Source organism: Aulonocara sp. 'chitande type north' Nkhata Bay, unplaced genomic scaffold (assembly GCF_057382095.1).
Source record: "Aulonocara sp. 'chitande type north' Nkhata Bay isolate Kocher_YH1m ecotype deep benthic unplaced genomic scaffold, A_spYH_male_GT1.1 unmapped_scaffold_35, whole genome shotgun sequence".
NCBI lineage: Eukaryota > Metazoa > Chordata > Actinopteri > Cichliformes > Cichlidae > Aulonocara > Aulonocara sp. 'chitande type north' Nkhata Bay.
The window spans coordinates 459,431-484,764 of record NW_028234367.1 but is presented as its reverse complement, the minus strand read 5'-3'; the positions used below and the strand labels follow the sequence as shown (position 1 = coordinate 484,764).

The following is a 25,334-nucleotide window of genomic DNA, read 5'->3' as shown; positions in this document are numbered from 1 at the left end:
ACCACACCAGGGCCTGTGGCACTGGCTGAGGCCACTTAGACCACACCAGGGCCTGTGGCTGCAGGCTGAGGCCACCTACACCACACCAGGGCCTGTGGCTGCTGGCTGAGGCGACTTACACCACACCAGGGCCTGTTGCTGCTGGCTGAGGCCACTTACACCACACCAGGGACTGTGGCTTCTGGCTGAGGTGACTTACACCACACCAGGGCCTGTGGCTGCTGGCTGAGGCCACATACACCACACCAGGGCCTTAGTTGCTATTGAGGCCAATTACACCACACCAGGGTCTGTGGCTCTTGCTCAGGCCACTCACATCACACCAGGCCCTGCGCTTCTGGCCACTTACACCACACCAGGGCCTGTGGCTGCTGGCTGAGGCCACTTACACCATACCAGGGCCTGTGGCTGCTGGCTGAGGCGACTTACACCACACCAGAGCCTGTGGCTGCTGGCTGAGGCCACCTACACCACACCAGGGCCTGTGACTGCTGGCTGAGGCCACTTACACCACACCAGGGCCTTAGTTGCTATTGAGGCCACTTACACCACACCAGGGCCTGTGGCTCTGGCTGAGGCCACTTACACCACATCAGGGCCTTATTTGCTATTGAGGCCAGTTACACCACACCAGGGCCTGTGGCTCTGGCTGAGGCCACTTACACCACACCAGGGCCTGTGGCTTCTGGCTGATTCCACTTACACCACACCAGGGCCTGTGGCTCTTGCTAAGGCCACTCATATCACACCAGGCCCTGTGCTTCTGGCCGAGGCCATCTTCACCAAACCAGGCCCTGTGCTGCTTGCTGTGGCCATGTACAACACACCAGGCCCTGTGCTGGTTCCTGAGGCCAACTTCAACAATCCAGGACCTGTGCTGTTGGATAAATGCTAAACTGAGCCTTTGGGTTAGGGTATTATGCAAACATGCAGGTAGGGTTATAGGATTGTCTTCGTGACTTCAGGTACTTGCCACCTAATCACTTGAATCCATAAATTGAGACATTGTGCTGGGGCCAGCAGCTTACGGCCATACCACCCTGAGCACGCCCGACCTCGTCTGATCTCGGAAGCTAAGCAGGGCTGGGCTTGGTTAGTACTTGGATGGGGGAATACCTGGTTCTGTAAGCCTTTCTTTTTCATGTCATTGAACCGCTTTTGATCCAGAGAAGGGGTGTATTAAAAGACCAGAAGCAGCTCCCCATTAATGAGGGCACATTAACGACATTGCTTTTGGCTGTTTTCCAATGTCTTGTGCTGCTAGCTGATGCAACCTACACCACACAAGGGCCTGAGGGACCGGCTGGGGCCACTTACACCACATCAGGGCCTGTGGCTGCTGGCTGAGGCCACTTACACCACACCAGGGCCTGTGGCTGCTGGCTGAGGCCACCTACACCACACCAGGGCCTTAGTTGCTATTGAGGCCAATTACACCACACCAGGGTCTGTGGCTCTTGCTCAGGCCACTTACACCACACCAGGGCCTGTGGCACTGGCTGAGGCCACTTACACCACACCAGGGCCTTAGTTGCTATTGAGGCCAATTACACCACACAAGGGCCTGTGGCTGCTGGCTGAGGCCACCTACACCACACCAGGGCCTGTGGCTGCTGGCTGAGGCCACTTACACCACACCAGGGCCCTTTTGCTGCTGGCTGAGGCCACTTACACCACACCAGTGCCTGTGGCTTCTGGCTGAGGCGACTTACACCACACCAGGGCCTGTGGCTGCTGGCCGAGGCCACTTACACCACACCAGGGCCTGTGGCTGCTGGCTGAGGCCACCTACACCACACCAGGGCATTAGTTGCTATTGAGGCCAATTACACCACACCAGGGTCTGTGGCTCTTGCTCAGGCCACTTACACCACACCAGGGCCTGTGGCTCTTGCTCAGGCCACTTACACCACACCAGGGCCTGTGGCTGCTGGCTGAGGCCACTTACACCACACCAGGGCCTGTGGCTGCTGGCTGAGGCCACCTACACCACACCAGGGCCTGTGGCTGCTGGCTGAGGCCACCTACACCACACCAGGGCCTGTGGCTGCTGGCTGAGGCCACTTACACCACACCAAGGCCTGTGGCTCTTACTCAGGCCACTCACATCACACCAGGCCCTGCGCTTCTGGCCGAGGCCATCTTCACCAAACCAGGCCCTGTGCTCCTTGCTGTGGCCATGTACAACACACCAGGCCCTGTGCTGGTTCCTGAGGCCATCTTCAACAATCCAGGGCCTGTGCTGTTGGATAAATGCCAAACTGAGCCTTTGGGTTAGGGTATTATGCAAACATGCAGGTATGGTTATAGCATTGTCTTCGTAACTTCAGGTACTTGCCACCTAATCACTTGAATCCATAAATTGAGACATTGTGCTGGGGCCAGCAGCTTACGGCCATACCACCCTGAGCACGCCCGACCTCGTCTGATCTCGGAAGCTAAGCAGGGCTGGGCTTGGTTAGTACTTGGATGGGAGACTGCCTGGGAATACCTGGTGCTGTAAGCCTTTGATTTTCATGTCATTGAACCGCTTTTGATCCAGAGAAGGGGTGTATTAAAAGACCAAAAGCAGCTGCCCATTAATGAGGGCACATTAACGACACTGCTTTTGGCTCTTTTCCAATGTCTTGTGCTGCTAGCTGATGCAACCTACACCACACAAGGGCCTGAGTGACCGGCTGGGGCCACTTACACCACATCAGGGCCTGTGGCTCTGGCTGAGGCCACTTTCACCACACCAGGGCCTGTGGCTGCTGGCTGAGGCCACCTACACCACACCAGGGCATTAGTTGCTATTGAGGCCAATTACACCACACCAGGGTCTGTGGCTCTTGCTCAGGCCACTTACACCACACCAGGGCCTGTGGCTCTTGCTCAGGCCACTTACACCACACCAGGGCCTGTGGCTGCTGGCTTAGGCCACCTACACCACACCAGGGCATTAGTTGCTATTGAGGCCAATTACACCACACCAGGGTCTGTGGCTCTTGCTCAGGCCACTTACACCACACCAGGGCCTGTGGCTCTTGCTCAGGCCACTTACACCACACCAGGGCCTGTGGCACTGGCTGAGGCCACTTACACCACACCAGGGCCTGTGGCTGCTGGCTGAGGCCACTTACACCACACCAGGGCCTGTGGCTGCTGGCTGAGGCCACTTACACCACACCAGGGCCTGTGGCTGCTGGCTGAGGCCACCTACACCACACCAGGGCCTGTGGCTGCTGGCTGAGGCGACTTACACCACACCAGGGCCCTTTTGCTGCTGGCTGAGGCCACCTACACCACACCAGGGCCTGTGGCTGCTGGCTGAGGCGACTTACACCACACCAGGGCCCTTTTGCTGCTGGCTGAGGCCACCTACACCACACCAGGGCCTGTGGCTTCTGGCTGAGGCGACTTACACCACACCAGGGCCTGTGGCTGCTGGCTGAGGCCACTTACACCACACCAAGGCCTGTGGCTGCTGGCTGAGGCCACTTACACCAAACCAGGGCCTGTGGCTGCTTGCTGAGGCCATCTTCACCAAACCAGGCCCTGTGCTGCTTGCTGTGGCCATGTAAAACACACCAGGTCCTGTGCTGGTTCTTGAGGCCATCTTCAACAATCCAGGGCCTGTGCTGTTGGATAAATGCCAAACTGAGCCTTTTGGTTAGGGTATTATGCAAACATGCAGGTATGGTTATAGGATTGTCTTCGTAACTTCAGGTACTTGCCACCTAATCACTTGAATCCATAAATTGAGACATTGTGCTGGGGCCAGCAGCTTACGGCCATACCACCCTGAGCACGCCCGACCTCGTCTGATCTCGGAAGCTAAGCAGGGCTGGGCTTGGTTAGTACTTGGATGGGAGACTGCCTGGGAATACCTGGTGCTGTAAGCCTTTCATTTTCATGTCATTGAACCGCTTTTGATCCAGAGAAGGGGTGTATTAAAAGACCAGAAGCAGCTCCCCATTAATGAGGGCACATTAACGACATTGCTTTTGGCTGTTTTCCAATGTCTTGTGCTGCTAGCTGATGCCACCTACACCACACCAGGGCCTGAGTGACCGGCTGGGGCCACTTACACCACATCAGGGCCTGTTGCTCTGGCTGAGGCCACTTACACTACACCAGGGCCTGTGGCTGCTGGCTGAGGCCACTTACACCACACCAGGGCCTTAGTTGCTATTGAGGCCAATTACACCACACCATGGTCTGTGGCTCTTGCTCAGGCCACTTACACCACACCAGGGCCTGTGGCTCTTGCTCAGGCCACTTACACCACACCAGGGCCTGTGGCACTGGCTGAGGCCACTTACACCACACCAGGGCCTGTGGCTGCTGGCTGAGGCCACTTACACCACACCAGGGCCTGTGGCTGCTGGCTGAGGCCACTTATACCACACCAGGGCCTGTGGCTGCTGGCTGAGGCCACCTACACCACACCAGGGCCGGTGGCTGCTGGCTGAGGCGACTTACACCACACCAGGGCCCTTTTGCAGCTGGCTGAGGCCACTTACACCACACCAGTACCTGTGGCTTCTGGCTGAGGCGACTTACACCACACCAGGGCCTGTGGCTTCTGGCTGAGGCCAATTACACCACACCAGGGTCTGTGGCTCTTGCTCAGGCCACTTACACTACACCAGGGCCTGTGGCACTGGCTGAGGCCACTTACACCACACCAGGGCCTGTGGCTGCTGGCTGAGGCCAATTACACCACACCAGGGTCTGTGGCTCTTGCTCAGGCTACTTACACTACACCAGGGCCTGTGGCACTGGCTGAGGCCACTTACACCACACCAGGGCCTGTGGCTGCTGGCTGAGGCCACTTACACCACACCAGGGCCTGTGGCTGCTGGCTGAGGCCACTTACACCACACCAGGGCCTGTGGCTGCTGGCTGAGGCCACCTACACCACACCAGGGCCTGTGGCTGCTGGCTGAGGCCACTTACACCACACCAAGGCCTGTGGCTCTTGCTCAGGCCACTCACATCACACCAGGCCCTGCGCTTCTGGCCGAGGCCATCTTCACCAAACCAGGCCCTGTGCTGCTTGCTGTAGCCATGTACAACACACCAGGCCCTGTGCTGGTTCCTGAGGCCATCTTCAACAATCCAGGGCCTGTGCTGTTGGATAAATGCCAAACTGAGCCTTTGGGTTAGGGTATTATGCAAACATGCAGGTATGGTTATAGGATTATCTTCGTAACTTCAGGTACTTGCCACCTAATCACTTGAATCCATAAATTGAGACATTGTGCTGGGCCCAGCAGCTTACGGCCATACCACCCTGAGCACACCCGACCTCGTCTGATCTCGGAAGCTAAGCAGGGCTGGGCTTGGTTAGTACTTGGATGGGAGACTGCCTGGGAATACCTGGTGCTGTCAGTCTTTCATTTTCATGTCATTGAACCGCTTTTGATCCAGAGAAGGGGTGTATTAAAAGACCAAAAGCAGCTGCCCATTAATGAGGGCACATTAACGACACTCCTTTTGGCTCTTTTCCAATGTCTTGTGCTGCTAGCTGATGCAACCTACACCACACCAGGACCTAAGTGACCGGCTGGGGCCACTTACACCACATCAGGGCCTGTGGCTCTGGCTGAGGCCACTTACACCACACCAGGGCCTGTGGCTGCTGGCTGAGGCCACTTACACCACACCAGGGCCTGTGGCTGCTGGCTGAGGCCACCTACACCACACCAGGGCCTTAGTTGCTATTGAGGCCAATTACACCACACCAGGGTATGTGGCTCTTGCTCAGGCCACTTACACCACACCAGGGCCTTAGTTGCTATTGAGGCCAATTACACCACACCAGGGCCTGTGGCACTGGCTGAGGCCACTTACACCACACCAGGGCCTGTGGCTGCTGGCTGAGGCCACTTACACCACACCAGGGACTGTGGCTTCTGGCTGAGGTGATTTACACCACACCAGAGCCTGTGGCTGCTGGCTGAGGCCACCTACACCACACCAGGGCCTGTGACTGCTGGCTGAGGCCACTTACACCACACCAGGGCCTTAGTTGCTATTGAGGCCACTTACACCACACCAGGGCCTGTGACTGCTGGCTGAGGCCACTTACACCACACCAGGGCCTTAGTTGCTATTGAGGCCACTTACACCACACCAGGGCCTGTGGCTGCTGGCTGAGGCCAGTTACACCACACCAGAGCCTGTGGCTGCTGGCTGAGGCCACTTACACCACACCAGGGCCTTAGTTGCTATTGAGGCCACTTACACCACACCAGGGCCTGTGGCTGCTGGCTGAGGCCAGTTACACCACACCAGGGCCTGTGGCTGCTGGCTGAGGCCACATACACCACACCAGGGCCTTAGTTGCTATTGAGGCCATTTACACCACACCAGGGTCTGTGGCTCTTGCTCAGGCCACTTACACCACACCAGGGCCTGTGGCACTGGCTGAGGCCACTTAGACCACACCAGGGCCTGTGGCTGCAGGCTGAGGCCACCTACACCACACCAGGGCCTGTGGCTGCTGGCTGAGGCGACTTACACCACACCAGGGCCTGTTGCTGCTGGCTGAGGCCACTTACACCACACCAGGGACTGTGGCTTCTGGCTGAGGTGACTTACACCACACCAGGGCCTGTGGCTGCTGGCTGAGGCCACTCACACCACACCAGGGCCTGTGGCTCTTGCTCAGGCCACTTACACCACACCAGGGCCTGTGGCTCTTGCTCAGGCCACTCATATCACACCAGGCCCTGCTCTTCTGGCCGAGGCCATCTTCACCAAACCAGGCCCTGTGCTGCTTGCTGTGGCCATGTACAACACACCAGGCCCTGTGCTGGTTCCTGAGGCCATCTTCAACAATCCAGGGCCTGTGCTGTTGGATAAATGCTAAACTGAGCCTTTGGGTTAGGGTATTATGCAAACATGCAGGTATGGTTATAGGATTGTCTTCGTAACTTCAGGTACTTGCCACCTAATCACTTGAATCCATAAATTGAGACATTGTGCTGGGGCCAGCAGCTTACGGCCATACCACCCTGAGCACGCCCGACCTCGTCTGATCTCGGAAGCTAAGCAGGGCTGGGCTTGGTTAGTACTTGGATGGGAGACTGCCTGGGAATACTTGGTGCTGTAAGCCTTTCATTTTCATGTCATTGAACCGCTTTTGATCCAGAAAAGGGGTGTATTAAAAGACCAAAAGCAGCTGCCCATTAATGAGGGCACATTAACGACATTGCTTTTGGCTCTTTTCCAATGTCTTGTGCTGCTAGCTGATGCCACCTACACCACACCAGGGCCTGAGTGACCGGCTGGGGCCACTTACACCACATCAGGGCCTGTGGCTGCTGGCTGAGGCCAGTTACACCACACCAGAGCCTGTGGCTGCTGGCTGAGGCCACCTACACCACACCAGGGCCTTAGTTGCTATTGAGGCCAATTACACCACACCAGGGTCTGTGGCTCTTGCTCAGGCCACTTACACCACACCAGGGCCTGTGGCACTGGCTGAGGCCACTTACACCACACCAGGGCCTTAGTTGCTATTGAGGCCAATTACACCACACAAGGGCCTGTGGCTGCTGGCTGAGGCCACCTACACCACACCAGGGCCTGTGGCTGCTGGCTGAGGCCACTTACACCACACCAGGGCCCTTTTGCTGCTGGCTGAGGCCACTTACACCACACCAGTGCCTGTGGCTTCTGGCTGAGGCCACTTACACCACACCAGGGCCTGTGGCTGCTGGCCGAGGCCACTTACACCACACCAGGGCCTGTGGCTGCTGGCTGAGGCCACCTACACCACACCAGGGCATTAGTTGCTATTGAGGCCAATTACACCACACCAGGGTCTGTGGCTCTTGCTCAGGCCACTTACACCACACCAGGGCCTGTGGCTCTTGCTCAGGCCACTTACACCACACCAGGGCCTGTGGCTGCTGGCTGAGGCCACTTACACCACACCAGGGCCTGTGGCTGCTGGCTGAGGCCACCTACACCACACCAGGGCCTGTGGCTGCTGGCTGAGGCCACCTACACCACACCAGGGCCTGTGGCTGCTGGCTGAGGCCACTTACACCACACCAAGGCCTGTGGCTCTTGCTCAGGCCACTCACATCACACCAGGCCCTGCGCTTCTGGCCGAGGCCATCTTCACCAAACCAGGCCCTGTGCTCCTTGCTGTGGCCATGTACAACACACCAGGCCCTGTGCTGGTTCCTGAGGCCATCTTCAACAATCCAGGGCCTGTGCTGTTGGATAAATGCCAAACTGAGCCTTTGGGTTAGGGTATTATGCAAACATGCAGGTATGGTTATAGCATTGTCTTCGTAACTTCAGGTACTTGCCACCTAATCACTTGAATCCATAAATTGAGACATTGTGCTGGGTCCAGCAGCTTACGGCCATACCACCCTGAGCACGCCCGACCTCGTCTGATCTCGGAAGCTAAGCAGGGCTGGGCTTGGTTAGTACTTGGATGGGAGACTACCTGGGAATACCTGGTGCTGTAAGCCTTTGATTTTCATGTCATTGAACCGCTTTTGATCCAGAGAAGGGGTGTATTAAAAGACCAAAAGCAGCTGCCCATTAATGAGGGCACATTAACGACACTGCTTTTGGCTCTTTTCCAATGTCTTGTGCTGCTAGCTGATGCAACCTACACCACACAAGGGCCTGAGTGACCGGCTGGGGCCACTTACACCACATCAGGGCCTGTGGCTCTGGCTGAGGCCACTTTCACCACACCAGGGCCTGTGGCTGCTGGCTGAGGCCACCTACACCACACCAGGGCATTAGTTGCTATTGAGGCCAATTACACCACACCAGGGTCTGTGGCTCTTGCTCAGGCCACTTACACCACACCAGGGCCTGTGGCTCTTGCTCAGGCCACTTACACCACACCAGGGCCTGTGGCTGCTGGCTTAGGCCACCTACACCACACCAGGGCATTAGTTGCTATTGAGGCCAATTACACCACACCAGGGTCTGTGGCTCTTGCTCAGGCCACTTACACCACACCAGGGCCTGTGGCTCTTGCTCAGGCCACTTACACCACACCAGGGCCTGTGGCACTGGCTGAGGCCACTTACACCACACCAGGGCCTGTGGCTGCTGGCTGAGGCCACTTACACCACACCAGGGCCTGTGGCTGCTGGCTGAGGCCACTTACACCACACCAGGGCCTGTGGCTGGTGGCTGAGGCCACCTACACCACACCAGGGCCTGTGGCTGCTGGCTGAGGCGACTTACACCACACCAGGGCCCTTTTGCTGCTGGCTGAGGCCACTTACACCACACCAGTGCCTGTGGCTTCTGTCTGAGGCGACTTACACCACACCAGGGCCTGTGGCTGCTGGCTGAGGCCAATTACACCACACCAGGGTCTGTGGCTCTTGCTCAGACCACTTACACCACACCAGGGCCTGTGGCACTGGCTGAGGCCACTTACACCACACCAGGGCCTGTGGCTGCTGGCTGAGGCCACTTACACCACACCAGGGCCTGTGGCTGCTGGCTGAGGCCACCTACACCACACCAGGGCCTGTGGCTGCTGGCTGAGGCGACTTACACCACACCAGGGCCCTTTTGCTGCTGGCTGAGGCCACCTACACCACACCAGGGCCTGTGGCTTCTGGCTGAGGCGACTTACACCACACCAGGGCCTGTGGCTGCTGGCTGAGGCCACTTACACCACACCAAGGCCTGTGGCTCTTGCTCAGGCCACTCACATCACACCAGGGCCTGTGCTGCTAGCTGAGGCCACTTACACCAAACCAGGGCCTGTGGCTGCTTGCTGAGGCCATCTTCACCAAACCAGGCCCTGTGCTGCTTGCTGTGGCCATGTAAAACACACCAGGTCCTGTGCTGGTTCTTGAGGCCATCTTCAACAATCCAGGGCCTGTGCTGTTGGATAAATGCCAAACTGAGCCTTTTGGTTAGGGTATTATGCAAACATGCAGGTATGGTTATAGGATTGTCTTCGTAACTTCAGGTACTTGCCACCTAATCACTTGAATCCATAAATTGAGACATTGTGCTGGGGCCAGCAGCTTACGGCCATACCACCCTGAGCACGCCCGACCTCGTCTGATCTCGGAAGCTAAGCAGGGCTGGGCTTGGTTAGTACTTGGATGGGAGACTGCCTTGGAATACTTGGTGCTGTAAGCCTTTGATTTTCATGTCATTGAACCGCTTTTGATCCAGAGAAGGGGTGTATTAAAAGACCAAAAGCAGCTGCCCATTAATGAGGGCACATTAACGACATTGCTTTTGGCTGTTTTCCAATGTCTTGTGCTGCTAGCTGATGCCACCTACACCACACCAGGGCCTGAGTGACCGGCTGGGGCCACTTACACCACATCAGGGCCTGTGGCTCTGGCTGAGGCCACTTACACCACACCAGGGCCTGTGGCTGCTGGCTGAGGCCACTTACACCACACCAGGGCCTGTGGCTGCTGGCTGAGGCCACTTACACCACACCAGGGCCTTAGTTGCTATTGAGGCCAATTACACCACACCATGGTCTGTGGCTCTTGCTCAGGCCACTTACACCACACCAGGGCCTGTGGCACTGGCTGAGGCCACTTACACCACACCAGGGCCTGTGGCTGCTGGCTGAGGCCACTTACACCACACAAGGGCTTGTGGCTGCTGGCTGAGGCCACCTACACCACACCAGGGCCTGTGGCTGCTGGCTGAGGCCACCTACACCACACCAGGGCCTGTGGCTGCTGGCTGAGGCCACTTACACCACACCAGGGCCTTAGTTGCTATTGAGGCCAATTACACCACACCATGGTCTGTGGCTCTTGCTCAGGCCACTTACACCACACCAGGGCCTGTGGCACTGGCTGAGGCCACTTACACCACACCAGGGCCTGTGGCTGCTGGCTGAGGCCACCTACACCACACCAGGGCCTGTGGCTGCTGGCTGAGGCGACTTACACCACACCAGGGCCCTTTTGCTGCTGGCTGAGGCCACTTACACCACACCAGTGCCTGTGGCTTCTGGCTGAGGCGACTTACACCACACCAGGGCCTGTGGCTGCTGGCTGAGGCCACTTACACCACACCAGGGCCTGTGGCTCTTGCTCAGGCCACTCACATCACACCAGGCCCTGCGCTTCTGGCCGAGGCCATCTTCACCAAACCAGGCCCTGTGGTTCTTGCTCAGGCCACTTACACCACACCAGGGCCTGTGGCTCTGGCTTAGGCCAATTACACCACACCAGGGTCTGTGGCTCTTGCTGAGGCCACTTACACCACACCAGGGCCTGTGGCTGCTGGCTGAGGCCACTTACACCACACCAGGAACTGTGGCTGCTGGCTGAGACCACCTACACCACACCAGGGCCTGTGGCTGCTTGCTGAGGCGACTTACACCACACCACGGCCTGTTGCTGCTGGCTGAGGCCACTTACACCACACCAGTGCCTGTGGCTTCTGGCTGAGGCGACTTACACCACACCAGGGCCTGTTGCTGCTGGCTGAGGCCACTTACACCACACCAGGGCCTGTGGCTGCTGGCTCAGGCCACTCATATCAAACCAGGTCCTGTGCTTCTGGCCGAGGCCATCTTCACCAAACCAGGCCCTGTGCTGCTAGCTGAGGCGACTTACACCACATCAGGGCCTGTGGCTCTGGCTGAGGCCACTTACACCACACCAGGGCCTGTGGCTGCTGGCTGAGGCCAGTTACACCACACCAGGGCCTGTGGCTGCTGGCTGAGGCCACATACACCACACCAGGGCCTTAGTTGCTATTGAGGCCTATTACACCACACCAGGGTCTGTGGCTCTTGCTCAGGCCACTCACATCACACCAGGCCCTGCGCTTCTGGCCACTTACACCACACCAGGGCCTGTGGCTGCTGGCTGAGGCCACTTACACCATACCAGGGCCTGTGGCTGTTGGCTGAGGCCACTTACACCACACCAGGGCCTTAGTTGCTATTGAGGCCACTTACACCACACCAGGGCCTGTGGCTCTGGCTGAGGCCACTTACACCACACCAGGGCCTTATTTGCTATTCAGGCCAGTTACACCACACCAGGGCCTGTGGCTCTGGCTCAGGCCACTTACACCACACCAGGGCCTGTGGCTGCTGGCTGATTCCACTTACACCACACCAGGGCCTGTGGCTCTTGCTCAGGCCACTCATATCACACCAGGCCCTGTGCTTCTGGCTGAGGCCATCTTCACCAAACCAGGCCCTGTGCTGCTTGCTGTGGCCATCTTCAACAATCCAGGGCCTGTGCTGTTGGATAAATGCCAAACTGAGCCTTTGGGTTAGGGTATTATGCAAACATGCAGGTATGGTTATAGGATTGTCTTCGTAACTTCAGGTACTTGCCACCTAATCACTTGAATCCATAAATTGAGACATTGTGCTGGGGCCAGCAGCTTACGGCCATACCACCCTAAGCACGCCCGACCTCGTCTGATCTCGGAAGCTAAGCAGGGCTGGGCTTGGTTAGTACTTGGATGGGAGACTGCCTGGGAATACCTGGTGCTGTAAGGCTTTCATTTTCATGTCATTGAACCGCTTTTGATCCAGAGAAGGGGTGTATTAAAAGACCAAAAGCAGCTCCCCATTAATGAGGGCACATTAACGACATTGCTTTTGGCTCTTTTCCAATGTCTTGTGCTGCTAGCTGATGCCACCTACACCACACCAGGGCCTGAGTGACCGGCTGGGGCCACTTACACCACATCAGGGCCTGTTGCTCTGGCTGAGGCCAGTTACACCACAACAGGGCCTGTGGCTGCTGGCTGAGGCCACATACACCACACCAGGGCCTTAGTTGCTATTGAGGCCATTTACACCACACCAGGGTCTGTGGCTCTTGCTCAGGCCACTTACACCACACCAGGGCCTGTGGCACTGGCTCAGGCCGCTTAGACCACACCAGGGCCTTAGTTGCTATTGAGGCCACTTACACCACACCAGAGCCTGTGGCTGCTGGCTGAAGCCACTTAAACCACACAAGGGCCTTAGTTGCTAATGAGGCCAATTACACCACACCATGGTCTGTGGCTGCTGGCTGAGGCCACTTACACCACACAAGGGCTTGTGGCTGCTGGCTGAGGCCACTTACACCACACCAGGGCCTGTGGCTGCTGGCTGAGGCCACCTACACCACACCAGGGCCTGTGGCTCTTGCTCAGGCCACTTACACCACACCAGGGCCTGTGGCTCTTGCTCGGGCCACTTACACCACACCAGGGCCTGTGGCTCTTGCTCAGGCCACTCATATCACACCAGGCCCTGTGCTTCTGGCTGAGGCCACTTAGACCACACCAGGGCCTGTGGCTGCTGGCTGAGGCCACTTACACCACACCAGGGCCTGTGGCTGCTGGCTGAGGCCATCTACACCACACCAGGGCCTGTGGCTGCTGGCTGAGGCGACTTACACCACACCAGGGCCCTTTTGCTGCTGGCTGAGGCCACTTACACCACACCAGTGCCTGTGGCTTCTGGCTGAGGCGACTTACACCACACCAGGGCCTGTGGCTGCTGGCTGAGGCCACTTACACCACACCAGGGCCTGTGGCTCTTGCTCAGGCCACTCACATCACACCAGGCCCTGCGCTTCTGGCCGAGGCCATCTTCACCAAACCAGGCCCTGTGGCTCTTGCTCAGGCCACTTACACCACACCAGGGCCTGTGGCACTTGCTCAGGCCACTTACACCACACCAGGGCCCTTTTGCTGCTGGCTGAGGCCACTTACACCACACCAGGGCCTGTGGCTCTTACTCAGGCCACTTACACCACACCAGGGCCTTAGTTGCTATTGAGGCCAATTACACCACACCAGGGTCTGTGGCTCTTGCTCAGGCCACTCACATCACACCAGGCCCTGCGCTTCTGGCCGAGGCCATCTTCACCAAACCAGGCCCTGTGGCTCTTGCTCAGGCCACTTACACCACACCAGGGCCTGTGGCACTTGCTCAGGCCACTTACACCACACCAGGGCCTGTGGCTGCTGGCTGAGGCCACTTACACCACACCAGGGCCTGTGGCTCTTACTCAGGCCACTTACACCACACCAGGGCCTTAGTTGCTATTGAGGCCAATTACACCACACCAGGGCCTGTGGCTGCTGGCTGAGGTGACTTACACCACACCAGGGCCCTTTTGCTGCTGGCTGAGGCCACTTACACCACACCAGTGCCTGTGGCTTCTGGCTGAGGTGACTTACACCACACCAGGGCCTGTGGCTGCTGGCTGAGGCCACTTACACCACACCAGGGCCTGTGGCTCTTGCTCAGGCCACTCACATCACACCAGGCCCTGAGCTTCTGGCCGAGGCCATCTTCACCAAACCAGGCCCTGTGGCTCTTGCTCAGGCCACTTACACCACACCAGGGCCTTATTTGCTATTGAGGCCACTTACACCACACCAGGGCCTGTGGCTCTGGCTTTGGCCACTTACACCACACCAGGGCCTGTGGCACTTGCTCAGGCCACTTACACCACACCAGGGCCTGTGGCTGCTGGCTGAGGCCACTTACACCACACCAGGGCCTGTGGCTCTTACTCAGGCCACTTACACCACACCAGGGCCTGTGGCACTGGCTGAGGCCACTTAGACCACACCAGGGCCTGTGGCTGCTGGCTGAGGCCACTTACACCACACCAGGGCCTGTGGCTGCTGGCTGAGGCCACTTAAACCACACCAGGGCCTGTGGCTGCTGGCTGAGGCCACTTACACCAAACCAGGGCCTGTGGCTGCTTGCTGAGGCCATCTTCACCAAACCAGGCCCTGTGCTGCTTGCTGTGGCCATGTAAAACACACCAGGTCCTGTGCTGGTTCTTGAGGCCATCTTCAACAATCCAGGGCCTGTGCTGTGGGATAAATGCCAAACTGAGCCTTTGGGTTAGGGTATTATGCAAACATGCAGGTATGGTTATAGGATTGTCTTCGTAACTTCAGGTACTTGCCACCTAATCACTTGAATTCATAAATTGAGACATTGTGCTGGGGCCAGCAGCTTACGGCCATACCACCCTGAGCACGCCCGACCTCGTCTGATCTCGGAAGCTAAGCAGGGCTGGGCTTGGTTAGTACTTGGATGGGAGACTGCCTGGGAATACCTGGTGCTGTAAGCCTTTCATTTTCATGTCATTGAACCGCTTTTGATCCAGAGAAGGGGTGTATTAAAAGACCAAAAGCAGCTGCCCATTAATGAGGGCACATTAACGACACTGCTTTTGGCTCTTTTCCAATGTCTTGTGCTGCTAGCTGATGCCACTTACACCACACCAGGGCCTAAGTGACCGGCTGGGGCCACTTACACCACATCAGGGCCTGTGGCTGCTGGCTGAGGCCACTTACACCACACCAGGGCCTGTGGCTGCTGGCTGAGGCCACTTACACCACACCAGGGCCTGTGGCTGCTGGCTGAGGCCACCTACACCACACCAGGGCCTGTGGCTGCTGGCTGAGGCCACTTACACCACACCAGGGCCCTTTTGCTGCTGGCTGAGGCCACTTACACCACACCAGTGCCTGTGGCTGCTGGCTGAGGCCACCTACACCACACCAGGGCCTGTGGCTGCTGGCTGAGGCGACTTACACCACACCAGGGCCCTTTTGCTGCTGGCTGAGGCCACTTACACCACACCAGGGCCTGTGGCACTGGCTGAGGCGACTTACACCACACCAGGGCCTGTGGCTGCTGGCTGAGGCCACCTACACCACACCAGGGCATTAGTTGCTATTGAGGCCAATTACACCACACCAGGGTCTGTGGCTCTTGCTCAGGCCACTTACACCACACCAGGGCCTGTGGCTCTTGCTCAGGCCACTTACACCACACCAGGGCCTGTGGCTGCTGGCTTAGGCCACCTACACCACACCAGGGCATTAGTTGCTATTGAGGCCAATTACACCACACCAGGGTCTGTGGCTCTTGCTCAGGCCACTTACACCACACCAGGGCCTGTGGCTCTTGCTCAGGCCACTTACACCACACCAGGGCCTGTGGCACTGGCTGAGGCCACTTACACCACACCAGGGCCTGTGGCTGCTGGCTGAGGCCACTTACACCACACCAGGGCCTGTGGCTGCTGGCTGAGGCCACTTACACCACACCAGGGCCTGTGGCTGCTGGCTGAGGCCACCTACACCACACCAGGGCCTGTGGCTGCTGGCTGAGGCGACTTACACCACACCAGGGCCCTTTTGCTGCTGGCTGAGGCCACCTACACCACACCAGGGCCTGTGGCTGCTGGCTGAGGCGACTTACACCACACCAGGGCCCTTTTGCTGCTGGCTGAGGCCACCTACACCACACCAGGGCCTGTGGCTTCTGGCTGAGGCGACTTACACCACACCAGGGCCTGTGGCTGCTGGCTGAGGCCACTTACACCACACCAAGGCCTGTGGCTGCTGGCTGAGGCCACTTACACCAAACCAGGGCCTGTGGCTGCTTGCTGAGGCCATCTTCACCAAACCAGGCCCTGTGCTGCTTGCTGTGGCCATGTAAAACACACCAGGTCCTGTGCTGGTTCTTGAGGCCATCTTCAACAATCCAGGGCCTGTGCTGTTGGATAAATGCCAAACTGAGCCTTTTGGTTAGGGTATTATGCAAACATGCAGGTATGGTTATAGGATTGTCTTCGTAACTTCAGGTACTTGCCACCTAATCACTTGAATCCATAAATTGAGACATTGTGCTGGGGCCAGCAGCTTACGGCCATACCACCCTGAGCACGCCCGACCTCGTCTGATCTCGGAAGCTAAGCAGGGCTGGGCTTGGTTAGTACTTGGATGGGAGACTGCCTGGGAATACCTGGTGCTGTAAGCCTTTCATTTTCATGTCATTGAACCGCTTTTGATCCAGAGAAGGGGTGTATTAAAAGACCAGAAGCAGCTCCCCATTAATGAGGGCACATTAACGACATTGCTTTTGGCTGTTTTCCAATGTCTTGTGCTGCTAGCTGATGCCACCTACACCACACCAGGGCCTGAGTGACCGGCTGGGGCCACTTACACCACATCAGGGCCTGTTGCTCTGGCTGAGGCCACTTACACTACACCAGGGCCTGTGGCTGCTGGCTGAGGCCACTTACACCACACCAGGGCCTTAGTTGCTATTGAGGCCAATTACACCACACCATGGTCTGTGGCTCTTGCTCAGGCCACTTACACCACACCAGGGCCTGTGGCACTGGCTGAGGCCACTTACACCACACCAGGGCCTGTGGCTGCTGGCTGAGGCCACTTACACCACACAAGGGCTTGTGGCTGCTGGCTGAGGCCACCTACACCACACCAGGGCCTGTGGCTGCTGGCTGAGGCCACCTACACCACACCAGGGCCTGTGGCTGCTGGCTGAGGCCACTTACACCACACCAGGGCCTTAGTTGCTATTGAGGCCAATTACACCACACCATGGTCTGTGGCTCTTGCTCAGGCCACTTACACCACACCAGGGCCTGTGGCACTGGCTGAGGCCACTTACACCACACCAGGGCCTGTGGCTGCTGGCTGAGGCCACCTACACCACACCAGGGCCTGTGGCTGCTGGCTGAGGCGACTTACACCACACCAGGGCCCTTTTGCTGCTGGCTGAGGCCACTTACACCACACCAGTGCCTGTGGCTTCTGGCTGAGGCGACTTACACCACACCAGGGCCTGTGGCTGCTGGCTGAGGCCACTTACACCACACCAGGGCCTGTGGCTCTTGCTCAGGCCACTCACATCACACCAGGCCCTGCGCTTCTGGCCGAGGCCATCTTCACCAAACCAGGCCCTGTGGTTCTTGCTCAGGCCACTTACACCACACCAGGGCCTGTGTCTCTGGCTTAGGCCAATTACACCACACCAGGGTCTGTGGCTCTTGCTGAGGCCACTTACACCACACCAGGGCCTGTGGCTGCTGGCTGAGGCCACTTACACCACACCAGGAACTGTGGCTGCTGGCTGAGACCACCTACACCACACCAGGGCCTGTGGCTGCTTGCTGAGGCGACTTACACCACACCACGGCCTGTTGCTGCTGGCTGAGGCCACTTACACCACACCAGTGCCTGTGGCTTCTGGCTGAGGCGACTTACACCACACCAGGGCCTGTTGCTGCTGGCTGAGGCCACTTACACCACACCAGGGCCTGTGGCTGCTGGCTCAGGCCACTCATATCAAACCAGGTCCTGTGCTTCTGGCCGAGGCCATCTTCACCAAACCAGGCCCTGTGCTGCTAGCTGAGGCGACTTACACCACATCAGGGCCTGTGGCTCTGGCTGAGGCCACTTACACCACACCAGGGCCTGTGGCTGCTGGCTGAGGCCAGTTACACCACACCAGGGCCTGTGGCTGCTGGCTGAGGCCACATACAGCACACCAGGGCCTTAGTTGCTATTGAGGCCTATTACACCACACCAGGGTCTGTGGCTCTTGCTCAGGCCACTCACATCACACCAGGCCCTGCGCTTCTGGCCACTTACACCACACCAGGGCCTGTGGCTGCTGGCTGAGGCCACTTACACCATACCAGGGCCTGTGGCTGTTGGCTGAGGCCACTTACACCACACCAGGGCCTTAGTTGCTATTGAGGCCACTTACACCACACCAGGGCCTGTGGCTCTGGCTGAGGCCACTTACACCACACCAGGGCCTTATTTGCTATTCAGGCCAGTTACACCACACCAGGGCCTGTGGCTCTGGCTCAGGCCACTTACACCACACCAGGGCCTGTGGCTGCTGGCTGATTCCACTTACACCACACCAGGGCCTGTGGCTCTTGCTCAGGCCACTCATATCACACCAGGCCCTGTGCTTCTGGCTGAGGCCATCTTCACCAAACCAGGCCCTGTGCTGCTTGCTGTGGCCATCTTCAACAATCCAGGGCCTGTGCTGTTGGATAAATGCCAAACTGAGCCTTTGGGTTAGGGTATTATGCAAACATGCAGGTATGGTTATAGGATTGTCTTCGTAACTTCAGGTACTTGCCACCTAATCACTTGAATCCATAAATTGAGACATTGTGCTGGGGCCAGCAGCTTACGGCCATACCACCCTAAGCACGCCCGACCTCGTCTGATCTCGGAAGCTAAGCAGGGCTGGGCTTGGTTAGTACTTGGATGGGAGACTGCCTGGGAATACCTGGTGCTGTAAGGCTTTCATTTTCATGTCATTGAACCGCTTTTGATCCAGAGAAGGGGTGTATTAAAAGACCAAAAGCAGCTCCCCATTAATGAGGGCACATTAACGACATTGCTTTTGGCTCTTTTCCAATGTCTTGTGCTGCTAGCTGATGCCACCTACACCACACCAGGGCCTGAGTGACCGGCTGGGGCCACTTACACCACATCAGGGCCTGTTGCTCTGGCTGAGGCCAGTTACACCACAACAGGGCCTGTGGCTGCTGGCTGAGGCCACATACACCACACCAGGGCCTTAGTTGCTATTGAGGCCATTTACACCACACCAGGGTCTGTGGCTCTTGCTCAGGCCACTTACACCACACCAGGGCCTGTGGCACTGGCTCAGGCCGCTTAGACCACACCAGGGCCTTAGTTGCTATTGAGGCCACTTACACCACACCAGGGCCTGTGGCTGCTGGCTGAGGCCACCTACACCACACCAGGGCCTGTGGCTGCTGGCTGAGGCCACTTACACCACACCAGGGCCTGTGGCTGCTGGCTGAGGCCACTTACACCACACCAGAGCCTGTGGCTGCTGGCTGAAGCCACTTAAACCACACAAGGGCCTTAGTTGCTAATGAGGCCAATTACACCACACCATGGTCTGTGGCTGCTGGCTGAGGCCACTTACACCACACAAGGGCTTGTGGCTGCTGGCTGAGGCCACCTACACCACACCAGGGCCTGTGGCTGCTGGCTGAGGCCACCTACACCACACCAGGGCCTGTGGCTCTTGCTCAGGCCACTTACACCACACCAGGGCCTGTGGCTCTTGCTCGGGCCACTTACACCACACCAGGGCCTGTGGCTCTTGCTCAGGCCACTCATATCACACCAGGCCCTGTGCTTCTGGCTGAGGCCACTTAGACCACACCAGGGCCTGTGGCTGCTGGCTGAGGCCACTTACACCACACCAGGGCCTGTGGCTGCTGGCTGAGGCCATCTACACCACACCAGGGCCTGTGGCTGCTGGCTGAGGCGACTTACACCACACCAGGGCCCTTTTGCTGCTGGCTGAGGCCACTTACACCACACCAGTGCCTGTGGCTTCTGGCTGAGGCCACTTACACCACACCAGGGCCTGTGGCTGCTGGCTGAGGCCACTTACACCACACCAGGGCCTGTGGCTCTTGCTCAGGCCACTCACATCACACCAGGCCCTGCGCTTCTGGCCGAGGCCATCTTCACCAAACCAGGCCCTGTGGCTCTTGCTCAGGCCACTTACACCACACCAGGGCCTGTGGCACTTGCTCAGGCCACTTACACCACACCAGGGCCCTTTTGCTGCTGGCTGAGGCCACTTACACCACACCAGGGCCTGTGGCTCTTACTCAGGCCACTTACACCACACCAGGGCCTTAGTTGCTATTGAGGCCAATTACACCACACCAGGGTCTGTGGCTCTTGCTCAGGCCACTCACATCACACCAGGCCCTGCGCTTCTGGCCGAGGCCATCTTCACCAAACCAGGCCCTGTGGCTCTTGCTCAGGCCACTTACACCACACCAGGGCCTGTGGCACTTGCTCAGGCCACTTACACCACACCAGGGCCTGTGGCTGCTGGCTGAGGCCACTTACACCACACCAGGGCCTGTGGCTCTTACTCAGGCCACTTACACCACACCAGGGCCTTAGTTGCTATTGAGGCCAATTACACCACACCAGGGCCTGTTGCTGCTGGCTTAGGCCACTTACACCACACCAGGGCCTGTGGCTGCTGGCTCAAACCAGGTCCTGTGCTTCTGGCCGAGGCCATCTTCACCAAACCAGGCCCTGTGCTGCTAGCTGAGGCGACTTACACCACATCAGGGCCTGTGGCTCTGGCTGAGGCCACTTACACCACACCAGGGCCTGTGGCTGCTGGCTGAGGCCAGTTACACCACACCAGGGCCTGTGGCTGCTGGCTGAGGCCACATACACCACACCAGGGCCTTAGTTGCTATTGAGGCCAATTACACCACACCAGGGTCTGTGGCTCTTGCTCAGTCCACTCACATCACACCAGGCCCTGCGCTTCTGGCCACTTACACCACACCAGGGCCTGTGGCTGCTGGCTGAGGCCACTTACACCATACCAGGGCCTGTGGCTGTTGGCTGAGGCCACTTACACCACACCAGGGCCTTAGTTGCTATTGAGGCCACTTACACCACACCAGGGCCTGTGGCTCTGGCTGAGGCCACTTACACCACACCAGGGCCTTATTTGCTATTCAGGCCAGTTACACCACACCAGGGCCTGTGGCTGCTGGCTGATTCCACTTACACCACACCAGGGCCTGTGGCTCTTGCTCAGGCCACTTACACCACACCAGGGCCTGTGGCTGCTGGCTGAGGCCACTTACACCACACCAGGGCCTGTGGCTGCTGGCTGAGGCCACCTACACCACACCAGGGCCTGTGGCTGCTGGCTGAGGCCACCTACACCACACCAGGGCCTGTGGCTGCTGGCTGAGGCCACTTACACCACACCAGTGCCTGTGGCTGCTGGCTGATTCCACTTACACCACACCAGGGCCTGTGGCTCTTGCTCAGGCCACTCATATCACACCAGGCCCTGTGCTTCTGGCTGAGGCCATCTTCACCAAACCAGGCCCTGTGCTGCTTGCTGTGGCCATGTACAACACACCAGGCCCTATGCTGGTTCCTGAGGCCATCTTCAACAATCCAGGGCCTGTGCTGTTGGATAAATGCCAAACTGAGCCTTTGGGTTAGGGTATTATGCAAACATGCAGGTATGGTTATAGGATTGTCTTCGTAACTTCAGGTACTTGCCACCTAATCACTTGAATCCATAAATTGAGACATTGTGCTGGGGCCAGCAGCTTACGGCCATACCACCCTAAGCACCCCCGACCTCGTCTGATCTCGGAAGCTAAGCAGGGCTGGGCTTGGTTAGTACTTGGATGGGAGACTGCCTGGGAATACCTGGTGCTGTAAGCCTTTCATTTTCATGTCATTGAACCGCTTTTGATCCAGAGAAGGGGTGTATTAAAAGACCAAAAGCAGCTGCCCATTAATGAGGGCACATTAACGACACTGCTTTTGGCTCTTTTCCAATGTCTTGTGCTGCTAGCTGATGCCACTTACACCACACCAGGGCCTAAGTGACCGGCTGGGGCCACTTACACCACATCAGGGCCTGTGGCTGCTGGCTGAGGCCACTTACACCACACCAGGGCCTGTGGCTGCTGGCTGAGGCCACTTACACCACACCAGGGCCTGTGGCTGCTGGCTGAGGCCACCTACACCACACCAGGGCCTGTGGCTGCTGGCTGAGGCCACTTACACCACACCAGGGCCCTTTTGCTGCTGGCTGAGGCCACTTACACCACACCAGGGCCTGTGGCACTGGCTGAGGCGACTTACACCACACCAGAGCCTGTGGCTGCTGGCTGAGGCTACCTACACCACACCAGGGCCTTAGTTGCTATTGAGGCCACTTACACCACACCAGGGCCTGTGGCTCTGGCTGAGGCCACTTACACCACACCAGGGCCTTATTTGCTATTGAGGCCAGTTACACCACACCAGGGCCTGTGGCTCTGGCTGAGGCCACTTACACCACACCAGGGCCTGTGGCTGCTGGCTGAGGCCACTTACACCACACCAGGGTCTGTGGCTCTTGCTCAGGCCACTTACACCACACCAGGGCCTGTGGCACTGGCTGAGGCCACTTACACCACACCAGGGCCTGTGGCTGCAGGCTGAGGCCACCTACACCACACCAGGGCCTGTGGCTGCTGGCTGAGGCGACTTACACCACACCAGGGCCTGTTGCTGCTGGCTGAGGCCACTTACACCACACCAGGGACTGTGGCTTCTGGCTGAGGTGACTTACACCACACCAGGGCCTGTGGCTGCTGGCTGAGGCCACTTACACCACACCAGGGCCTGTGGCTCTTGCTCAGGCCACTTACACCACACCAGGGCCTGTGGCTCTTGCTCAGGCCACTCATATCACACCAGGCCCTGCTCTTCTGGCCGAGGCCATCTTCACCAAACCAGGCCCTGTGCTGCTAGCTGTGGCCATGTACAACACACCAGGCCCTGTGCTGGTTCCTGAGGCCATCTTCAACAATCCAGGGCCTGTGCTGTTGGATAAATGCTAAACTGAGCCTTTGGGTTAGGGTATTATGCAAACATGCAGGTATGGTTATAGGATTGTCTTCGTAACTTCAGGTACTTGCCACCTAATCACTTGAATCCATAAATTGAGACATTGTGCTGGGGCCAGCAGCTTACGGCCATACCACCCTGAGCACGCCCGACCTCGTCTGATCTCGGAAGCTAAGCAGGGCTGGGCTTGGTTAGTACTTGGATGGGAGACTGCCTGGGAATACTTGGTGCTGTAAGCCTTTCATTTTCATGTCATTGAACCGCTTTTGATCCAGAAAAGGGGTGTATTAAAAGACCAAAAGCAGCTGCCCATTAATGAGGGCACATTAACGACATTGCTTTTGGCTCTTTTCCAATGTCTTGTGCTGCTAGCTGATGCCACCTACACCACACCAGGGCCTGAGTGACCGGCTGGGGCCACTTACACCACACGAGGGCCTGTGGCTGCTGGCTGAGGCCACCTACACCACACCAGGGCCTTAGTTGCTATTGAGGCCAATTACACCACACCATGGTCTGTGGCTCTTGCTCAGGCCACTTACACCACACCAGGGCCTGTGGCTGCTGGCTGAGGCCACTTACACCACACCAGGGCCTGTGGCGGCTGGCTGAGGCCACCTACACCACACCAGGGCCTGTGGCTCTGGCTGAGGTCAATTACACCACACCAGGGTCTGTGGCTCTGGCTGAGGCCACTTACACCACATCAGGGCCTTATTTGCTATTGAGGCCAGTTACACCACACCAGGGCCTGTGGCTCTGGCTGAGGCCACTTACACCACATCAGGGCCTGTGGCTCTGGCTGAGGCCAATTACACCACACCAGGGTCTGTGGCTCTTGCTGAGGCCACTTAGACCACACCAGGGCCTGTGGCTGCTGGCTGAGGCCACTTACACCATACCAGGGCCTGTGGCTGCTGGCTGAGGCCACCTACACCACACCAGGGCCTGTGGCTGCTTGCTGAGGCGACTTACACCACACCAGGGCCTGTTGCTGCTGGCTGAGGCCACTTACACCACACCAGTGCCTGTGGCTTCTGGCTGAGGCGACTTACACCACATCAGGGCCTGTGGCTCTGGCTGAGGCCACTTACACCACACCAGGGCCTGTGGCTGCTGGCTGAGGCCACATACACCACACCAGGGCCTTAGTTGCTATTGAGGCCAATTACACCACACCAGGGTCTGTGGCTCTTGCTCAGGCCACTCACATCACACCAGGCCCTGCGCTTCTGGCCACTTACACCACACCAGGGCCTGTGGCTGCTGGCTGAGGCCACTTACACCATACCAGGGCCTGTGGCTGCTGGCTGAGGCGACTTACACCACACCAGAGCCTGTGGCTGCTGGCTGAGGCCACCTACACCACACCAGGGCCTGTGACTGCTGGCTGAGGCCACTTACACCACACCAGGGCCTTAGTTGCTATTGAGGCCACTTACACCACACCAGGGCCTGTGGCTCTGGCTGAGGCCACTTACACCACATCAGGGCCTTATTTGCTATTGAGGCCAGTTACACCACACCAGGGCCTGTGGCTCTGGCTGAGGCCACTTACACCACACCAGGGCCTGTGGCTTCTGGCTGATTCCACTTACACCACACCAGGGCCTGTGGCTCTTGCTAAGGCCACTCATATCACACCAGGCCCTGTGCTTCTGGCCGAGGCCATCTTCACCAAACCAGGCCCTGTGCTGCTTGCTGTGGCCATGTACAACACACCAGGCCCTGTGCTGGTTCCTGAGGCCAACTTCAACAATCCAGGACCTGTGCTGTTGGATAAATGCTAAACTGAGCCTTTGGGTTAGGGTATTATGCAAACATGCAGGTAGGGTTATAGGATTGTCTTCGTGACTTCAGGTACTTGCCACCTAATCACTTGAATCCATAAATTGAGACATTGTGCTGGGGCCAGCAGCTTACGGCCATACCACCCTGAGCACGCCCGACCTCGTCTGATCTCGGAAGCTAAGCAGGGCTGGGCTTGGGTAGTACTTGGATGGGGGAATACCTGGTGCGGTAAGCCTTTCATTTTCCTGTCATTGAACCGCTTTTGATCCAGAGAAGGGGTGTATTAAAAGACCAAAAGCAGCTGCCCA

The 25,334-nt window shown here is 58.0% G+C and overlaps 8 non-coding genes and 6 pseudogenes across 8 annotated transcripts; all 14 read left to right on the top strand.

Annotated features, from left to right (window-relative positions):
• Positions 1-1,022: 1,022 nt before the first annotated feature.
• On the top strand, positions 1,023-1,131 carry LOC147300299 (5S ribosomal RNA; annotated as a pseudogene).
• A 1,256-nt stretch (positions 1,132-2,387) lies between these two features.
• LOC147300298 (5S ribosomal RNA) lies at positions 2,388-2,506 on the top strand. Its single transcript, XR_015128044.1, has one exon. It is a non-coding gene; the product is annotated as a 5S ribosomal RNA (ribosomal RNA).
• Positions 2,507-3,765: 1,259 nt separating this feature from the next.
• LOC147300297 (5S ribosomal RNA) lies at positions 3,766-3,884 on the top strand. The gene has a single exon (XR_015128043.1). It is a non-coding gene; the product is annotated as a 5S ribosomal RNA (ribosomal RNA).
• Positions 3,885-5,260: 1,376 nt separating this feature from the next.
• LOC147300296 (5S ribosomal RNA) lies at positions 5,261-5,379 on the top strand. Its single transcript, XR_015128100.1, has one exon. It is a non-coding gene; the product is annotated as a 5S ribosomal RNA (ribosomal RNA).
• A 1,607-nt stretch (positions 5,380-6,986) lies between these two features.
• On the top strand, positions 6,987-7,105 carry LOC147300295 (5S ribosomal RNA). Its single transcript, XR_015128087.1, has one exon. It is a non-coding gene; the product is annotated as a 5S ribosomal RNA (ribosomal RNA).
• A 1,256-nt stretch (positions 7,106-8,361) lies between these two features.
• Positions 8,362-8,480, top strand: LOC147300294 (5S ribosomal RNA). The gene has a single exon (XR_015128068.1). It is a non-coding gene; the product is annotated as a 5S ribosomal RNA (ribosomal RNA).
• Positions 8,481-10,015: 1,535 nt separating this feature from the next.
• On the top strand, positions 10,016-10,134 carry LOC147300293 (5S ribosomal RNA; annotated as a pseudogene).
• Positions 10,135-12,368: 2,234 nt separating this feature from the next.
• On the top strand, positions 12,369-12,487 carry LOC147300292 (5S ribosomal RNA; annotated as a pseudogene).
• Positions 12,488-14,961: 2,474 nt separating this feature from the next.
• LOC147300291 (5S ribosomal RNA) lies at positions 14,962-15,080 on the top strand. Its single transcript, XR_015128042.1, has one exon. It is a non-coding gene; the product is annotated as a 5S ribosomal RNA (ribosomal RNA).
• A 1,581-nt stretch (positions 15,081-16,661) lies between these two features.
• LOC147300290 (5S ribosomal RNA) lies at positions 16,662-16,780 on the top strand. Its single transcript, XR_015128041.1, has one exon. It is a non-coding gene; the product is annotated as a 5S ribosomal RNA (ribosomal RNA).
• Positions 16,781-18,974: 2,194 nt separating this feature from the next.
• LOC147300289 (5S ribosomal RNA) lies at positions 18,975-19,093 on the top strand (annotated as a pseudogene).
• Positions 19,094-21,940: 2,847 nt separating this feature from the next.
• LOC147300288 (5S ribosomal RNA) lies at positions 21,941-22,059 on the top strand (annotated as a pseudogene).
• Positions 22,060-23,355: 1,296 nt separating this feature from the next.
• LOC147300287 (5S ribosomal RNA) lies at positions 23,356-23,474 on the top strand. The gene has a single exon (XR_015128086.1). It is a non-coding gene; the product is annotated as a 5S ribosomal RNA (ribosomal RNA).
• Positions 23,475-25,152: 1,678 nt separating this feature from the next.
• Positions 25,153-25,261, top strand: LOC147300286 (5S ribosomal RNA; annotated as a pseudogene).
• The last annotated feature ends 73 nt before the right edge of the window (positions 25,262-25,334 follow it).